Consider the following 7810-nt stretch of genomic DNA (forward strand, 5'->3'; position numbering starts at 1 on the left):
CTCCGCAACGCAAGGTCCGTGAACCCCGTTAAGTCATGTTTAAGGATCTTACCCACTCCCGATGAGTATGTAACATTGTTTTATCAGTTTGGTTCATTGTTTAGCACTAAGGCTTAGGAAATTTAAACACACGAACTTTTCCAAGTGATGTTTTCTCATTAAAATAGTGAGTTATACAGTAATTACATAACGTACACTCCAATACACAAGGTTAAACGAGTCGATCGGTTTGACTTGTTTACTTTGGCTTGACTCGAAATTGACGATTGTCGCAGCATTAGGGGCACAATATCACCCCTTATTTGAGTTTACGGCCTAAGGACCAATCCTTATGAGCTTACGACTGTAAACTCTATGGGAACATGGTTTCTTGGATGCTTGAGGTCCTTAACACTTCAATGATATGATCTAAGTTGGGTTCTAGGCTTAAGGAAGGAGTTAGGGTGTCATTTTCCCCATTTATAGGGGTTTACGGCCCAAGAACTTGTCTTGGCCGTAAACTCCTTTGTCCTTGTGTTTCCTTATGATTTCTAGGCTATAAACACATTAGGGTACAAGTCCATACTAGTTTCATTGCTTAAGGAAGGGACTAAGCATCATTTGGCCTTTATAAAAGACTTTACTCCCCAAGTGTTCTTGCGCGGTAAACTCTCAAATCTTGTTGTTTTGTTATGATTTTGATGTTATTATGCACAATCTAAGCTATATAATACAACTAGATAAAAGTACTCATGATTTGGGATAAAAACCCGAAGATCCGTGAGAGAGAATTCGACTTTTCTCTAGTTGGAAATGTAACTAATGAATAAATATGGTTCAGATTTCTATATATAGTCCTGAGATTTTTGGCAGAAAATATTTTATTCCCAGAATGAACTCTAATATCATAGAGTTTTGGAATAACAGTGTTGTACAAAACCCGAGTGCATCCACTCTCCTGATATCTCCTTAAGGGTAAAACCTGGAATACTCAACTAATGAATAAATATGGTTCAGATTTCTATATATAGTCCTAAGATTTTTGGCAGAAAATATTTTATTCCCAGAATGAACTCTAATATCATAGAGTTTTGGAATAACAGTGTTGTACAAAACCCGAGTGTGTCCACTCTCCTGATATCTCCTTAAGGGTAAAACCTGGAATACTCAAACTTATACCCAAAGTCTGAAATTTCACTATAACTGTTCTAACTTCTATTGACTTGATATGGTTTGTTCAGATTGGAAATTTCGGGTTGTCACAGGAGTCCATTTGAAACCCACTCTAGTTGAGTTATTGAAGTAGGGTATTCTAGCTCAGGCATAATTCCCAATTCTTCTGCAAGGATTGGATCATCTTATTTACCAACCGATGGTACCCTGTTTTAGACGTCAAGCGTCATAAGACCATACTACGAACTTACTTCTATTCTATTCTAGGACTGCATCATAGGGATGTAGGTCGAACCTTTGCAATCATACTTCCAATCCGTACTAGAACTGCATCATAGGGATGTAGGTCAAACTTTCGAGAACATACCCTTAATCTTTACTTGAGCAATCGAAGTACATCTAGGGTCAACCAAAAATCGCTCACAAAATCCTTATCTTTCGTGTTAACAGAATCATGTCGTCATCTGGAAATAGTCAGCTGAACAACAAAACCCCTGTTTTTCCTATGGATGTCGCTACTTTTCAAACCACAGTTACAGCTGTCGTGATGGCTGTCGTGACAGCTGTCCTTGCAAATCGTAGCGCTATCAGCGCAAGCAATGCTAATGATGGGGTTGAAAATCCCGATCGTAGTATCAATCCAAGAAGTCATCAAACGATAACAGTCGCAGGCTCGCAAAGCCGAAAAACAGAGAATAAGAAATGAAAGCGCCAAGCCTAAAAAGAACGCAAGCGATCCCAAAAACTTGTCATGCAACAACAACAAGTGGAAACCCCTGCCATCCCAGTACCGAGCAGACTATACGAGGGAAAACTTCTGATGTGTGATAAGTGTAGTTTTCATCATCATGGGGCTTGCCATGAGATGCAATGTTGCAATTGCCTAAAAATAGGGCGCCATTCTCGTAGCTGTGGAGCGCCGGCACGACCCATCACTCAGGCCCCTGACATCAGAGTCAACCAGGCTTACGATGGTGCTATTAAAACTAGACCCTATGAAAGGAATGTTTCAAAGTGGATGAACAAGGAGAGCACTCGTGTCCATGTCACTCTATCTCGACACATCACTTCCACCACCAATTTTGGTGTTGTCCAGATATGTCACCAATGCGGTAAAATTGGACACCTCAAGAAGGATTGCCCGATAGCGAAGAACTCTGGCGCAGACGGGAAAATACTAAGGATCACTACTGCAGGAGAACCTACTCCGGACCCACATTAATGTAATTAAAGCGTCTCGTTGTAACATACTTATAAACCATCCAAAACTAGTACAACTAGAGTCTTATCTTTTGCAAGATCCAGTCAGTATAGGGATGCTCGTGTTGCGTATACTTGTCTTTTGTAGTATACCTTGTTCACAATAATAGCTTTGTTGATGGTTGCACGGTTGTGTTTTGTCTGTAACGCCTTATGTTCAAATCTAATGTCTTTAGTTCCCATATGATTCCAACATTATCATACAACTACATTCAACTTGATTCGCACAATACCAGCTTCATACGTACATCTCTTTCTTTGAAATCGCCTTTCCAGCGAAGCCGTCATATCAGAACACCAAAGTACTCATGCTTAGAGTACCTCCTATTTCTTTTCCTTTCTTAATAAATCCCCGAAGTACCACTCATATAGTGCGTCAAGTTCAATCCAAAGATCCATACGGTTGACCTATCGCTGAAGAATGTATACATAGGAGTGATATATAACCAAGGTTCTACAGGTTTAGAATTGATGATTCCACTTTAACTTCTTTTCCTCGATGGGATGTGAGCTTAAAGAAGAATCAGTTATTCGACTACCTTTTCAATCTTAATTATATATGACTCGTATACACGATATTGCGATTGATGAGCCATGTATGACTTCTAATATGAACTTCAGGATGGAGACTGCCCAAGACTACGAGTAATCGCATCGTTATGTGAAAAAAACATAGAACCCAAGATGACTTCTGCAACCAGATCGCCCTACAGTCTAAACACCCACAGAAATAGAAGAACAGTCCGGACAATTTAGTGAACTACTCAGCAATAGAATTAAAAGACCAGGCTTCTCACGCTGGAGAGCTCCGGTCTTATTCTTCCAGAAGTAGACGGATTCTATCTTATGTACCTCGACTATCGGGGACTCCGTCAAGATTTCCAGTTGAAATCGTTATCTCTGCCTCGCATAGATGAATTGGTTGAGCAAACGCAAGGAAAGAATTACCTTTCAGAAATGGACCTGAGACCCGAATATCACCAGTTCGAGTGTTAGCAAAGGATGTCCCGAAGACTACCTTCCAAACTCGATGCGGAGACTTCGAGTCCGTGGCAATACCCCTCGGATAGGACCAATACGCCCGTAGTATTCATGAGTTTAATGAATAGGGTACGCCATTTTTACATGGATCATTTCGTCATTCTTTTTGTAGATGATTTACTTATCCACTCTCGTAGTAAGAAGGAAACCATGGAAATATTACCCTCAGAGAAACTCCTCGCAAATTACAGAAACCCTTACGACTTTGACCCAGCAGGGGGTGGCCCTTGACTGGGAAGATAAGAAAGAAAAAAAAAAAGAAACCTTGGAATTCCAAGTGAGAGACCAAATTCTTTAGGAAGTCTCACTCTGGGAATGGCATAATACGCTTCGCAAAGAGTGGAAAGCTAAATCCAAGATAGTTAGGACCTCCGAGATTCTTACCAGAATCGGTCCTGTATCTCACAGACTAGACCTACTCTGCAAACATAGTATCGTACATTCTACTCTTCACATCACGAACTTGTAAAAAGTATCAATCCGATGAGACTCTTGAAACCCCACTCGAAGAGATCGAGTCCCACAAGAGCCTCACCTGTGTGGAAGAACCATAGTAACCATGGATAGAGGGGTCATGCGAACGATTCATAGTCGCTTCCCTTTAGTGAAGGTTCGATGTGATGCCAACCAGGGACCCGAATTCACTTGGGAGCGCGAGAATAAATCAATTAGGAAGTATCCCCACTTCTTGGCTCGATTATTCATGCCTACTTCCTTACCTAAATTCTAATTTCGGGATGAAATTCCTTCTAACGGGGGGATGATGTGACAACCTGAAATTTCTATTCTGTACAACCCTTCAATTCAATAGAAGTCAGAAAAGTTGCTGCTAAGTTTCAAACTTTTTGGAACAAATTTGAGTATTTTAGGATTTACTCTTCGGGTGATATCAGGAGAGAGGACGCCCTAATATTTATTGTGCAACACTGTTATTCCAAAACTCCAAGAAATTTCAGTTTATAGCTAGAATAATATTTTCAGCTAAAAACCCTGAATTTGGGGGTATATATATGAGAATTGGTCATTATTTATACTTTTTCCAAATCTTAAGATCCAAGTCCCATTTCTCTCTCAAGTATCATCCAAAAGTTTTTCGAGATCTTCGATCTAGTAAGTGTTTTTCTTAAGTTATTGTATAACTTAATCTAGTGTTTTAACACACTTCTAACCGTGAAATTATTCCAAAAGGGTCAATCTTCAAATTACACCAAGAACACACACCAGTCTTCTTGGACTTTTGGCTCATTTCAAGCTTCTATATCATAAGTGTTTCTATCCTAGAGTATCATACTGCTTAGTATGCGTCCTTACATCAAGAAAATCACAACGAAACACCAAGGTTAAAGGTGTTTACGGTCCAAGAACACCTTGGGCCGTAAACCCTTCTTAAGGGGTCAAAAATGGCCCTAGTCCCTTCACAAGCTTAGGAAACTAGTCTAGATTAATTCCTTGATATGTTTGGGACTTGAAAACATCAAAAGGGCATAAATAATATGTGTTTACGGCCGCAAACCCATGGGGAAGTGGTCCATGGGCCGTAAACTACATATAAGGGTGTTTTGATGCCACAAACACTTCCATAGGCTTATACTTCAATGTAGAAATGCTTCTAAGGCTTCAAAACTCAAGGTGGTCAAAGAATTATGAGTTTATGGCGATAAACTCATGAGTTTAGGATGTAAACTCAATGGGTTATGGTCTTTAGGGAGTAAACTCATATTAGGGGTTCCCTTGAACCCTAAGCTCAATAGCCTTGTCCTACAACACTTAGATGCACTCCTTGGGACCTATAACACTTATATAAAGTGTTTATCATGCCTAAGATATCTTGCCTTTGTTTATTAGTTTTTTAGAGACTAATTGGATACATATATGTGATATTATATGTTATCTAAGATCATAGAGGGTGTACAAGTCTTCACTTGTCACCTAGCATCCTATACAGTCCGTTCAATCCTAGCCACTTGCTACACGTGAGTTCATACCCCTTAATCAATGTTTTAAATGTTTTTAAATGCTTTTATGGGGGGGATACAAGTTTACTCATGCTAGTTATTATATCAATCACATGTGATTAATAAGCAGCATACAAATGGAATTACTACTCTTTTAGCTGTTTTACCAAACAGATTAGTTCAAATGGTTTTCCAAAACATGTTTACTCGTTTAAACTCTTTGTTAAACTGTCTTTCATATTGAATGTATCCTTTCAAACCCTGTTACAGTTGTGAGTCAAAACAAATGTTATCCTTATACTTTACAATGTTCTTATCAAACAAACTGCTTTCAAAATCGTTTTACATTTTGACATCAAGTCATCTTTTCTTAGTTGCCAAACTTTTCAATAGTTTACAAAACTTCTGTTATACTTTTATATTGTCAATTGCATGCCTATGTATGTATAGTTATATAAGAAATGTTTAAAGGACTTAGGAAGGCTAGCCGCTTTATTTTCTTTTCCCCGTTGGGATGTGGTCTGGTTGGGTATTGGGTATCCGTCCGACAGTCGTTTAATTATTAGTTATATATCATGTGTACATACATAGTCATAAAAGTTCTATCGGTCGGTTCAATACCCTTGGGTAGCAAGGGTATACCTTCATGTTCATACACACAAGTCATATTACTAGTAAGCTACCATATGGGTAGTTTAGTAAGATACTAATACTATTACTAGAATGCAGAATCATACCACGAGTCAGTTCATTCATGAGTCTATACATGCTAGATAAAGAGAGAACGCACATTACAGCTAGCACACGCAGTACATTACTATACATGCTAGATAGAGAGAGAACACACATTTTAGCTAGTACATACAGTACATTACTATACTACTACATGAGTACGTTTACATAAATACGCCTACATGAGTACGTTTGCATAGATACGCTTACATGAGTACGTTTACATAGATACGCTTACATGAGTACGTTTACATAAATACGCTTACATGGGTGCGTTTATATATACGATGATAGGACAGACACAACTAGGTGCTATAACATGGAACGATTTTAGGATCTAACTATACCAATGAATCACAAAGCATTGTGATAGTTATATTGGGTATACATGATCATAGAAATTTGGATGTTCGCGGCTTGCAAACATGCAGGGGTCATGTGTGGGTCCTAAAATCTCTTTGACAGGGGAGCATCTAGCCTGGGATCTAGCCATCACATTATGCCTTATCCCTCAAATAAGGCAAAATAGTACAAAAGTAGTCACTTATTACAAATTCTACAGTACTTATAAAATTACAATAGATTTAAGAGATGGGAGAGTCAAGACGTATGGATCTACTTCAGGTAAAATCCATTATCTAACTCTTTTAAGTTCATATTCTAGATTCTTAATACATAATGTGATAAGATTACATTTTGATGTTTTGTAGGATCAAAGAAAAGAGAGGAAGCGTAAGGGAAGAAGTGAGCTGAATCTAATCGTGAAGAAATGGATTTTGATCGCATTACTTGAAGTATGGATTCTTGAGCTACTACTTGGAGTTAGAATAGATTGTTAAGAAATATGTAGTAACATAGTTTTTCAATTGAATTGCATTGTAAGGACAAATTTTTCCCGCAATAAAATGGATTTTGATTTTATCTTATTTATTTATCTTTGCAATGGCGTGCATGAAAAATTAATGTTTGAAGATTTCTATAATGGATTTGAGTCTTAATTATGTTATTTGTGGAAATGTCAAGAATTTACCAAATATGGAGAGTTTCTCATCGCCCAAGTTTCAATTGGACAGAAGCTTGGAATCATGCACCATGGTTGTGGGATGAATGAGAAACTTTATATTTGGAAATTAGACTAATTCTTTGACAAAAGTGTCAAGTGAAGGACTTGGAGATCGAGTACACTAGGTTGTGCGTAGATCAGGTCCACCACAAGAGTGATAAAGATATTCGTCATGATTTACTAAAGTTTAGTAAATATGATTATACTTATAAGATTAAGTGTAATTCTAAGTTAGTTGAAAGAGTTTCAATGAATAACAGAACGAATAAAGAAGAATCAAGTAGGCAAAAAGATAAAAGTTTCTCCATTCTAAGAAGAAGGGAGAGTACCTTTTATTATGTTTTATGATAAAGCCTAAATGATTAAGAACCATAGCTTAATTGATCCTCTAAGTGAGTCTTAGTACATTTGTATGTCTAAGAAGAGAAATCGATAATTGTGGAAATGGTTAAATCAAGAAGCCAATAATACTTCGTTCCAATATCAAGTCTTAGAGTCACACTCCAAGATTGTGACATTGAGTGACTAGTCTTAATAAGGTTTAAAAGACTCAAAAAATGTGGAATTTGGAAAAGTTTTCTTATTCTTGCACATTTGAAATTGGTAA

Source organism: Lactuca sativa, chromosome 6, assembly GCF_002870075.4.
Source record: "Lactuca sativa cultivar Salinas chromosome 6, Lsat_Salinas_v11, whole genome shotgun sequence".
Lineage (NCBI taxonomy): Eukaryota > Viridiplantae > Streptophyta > Magnoliopsida > Asterales > Asteraceae > Lactuca > Lactuca sativa.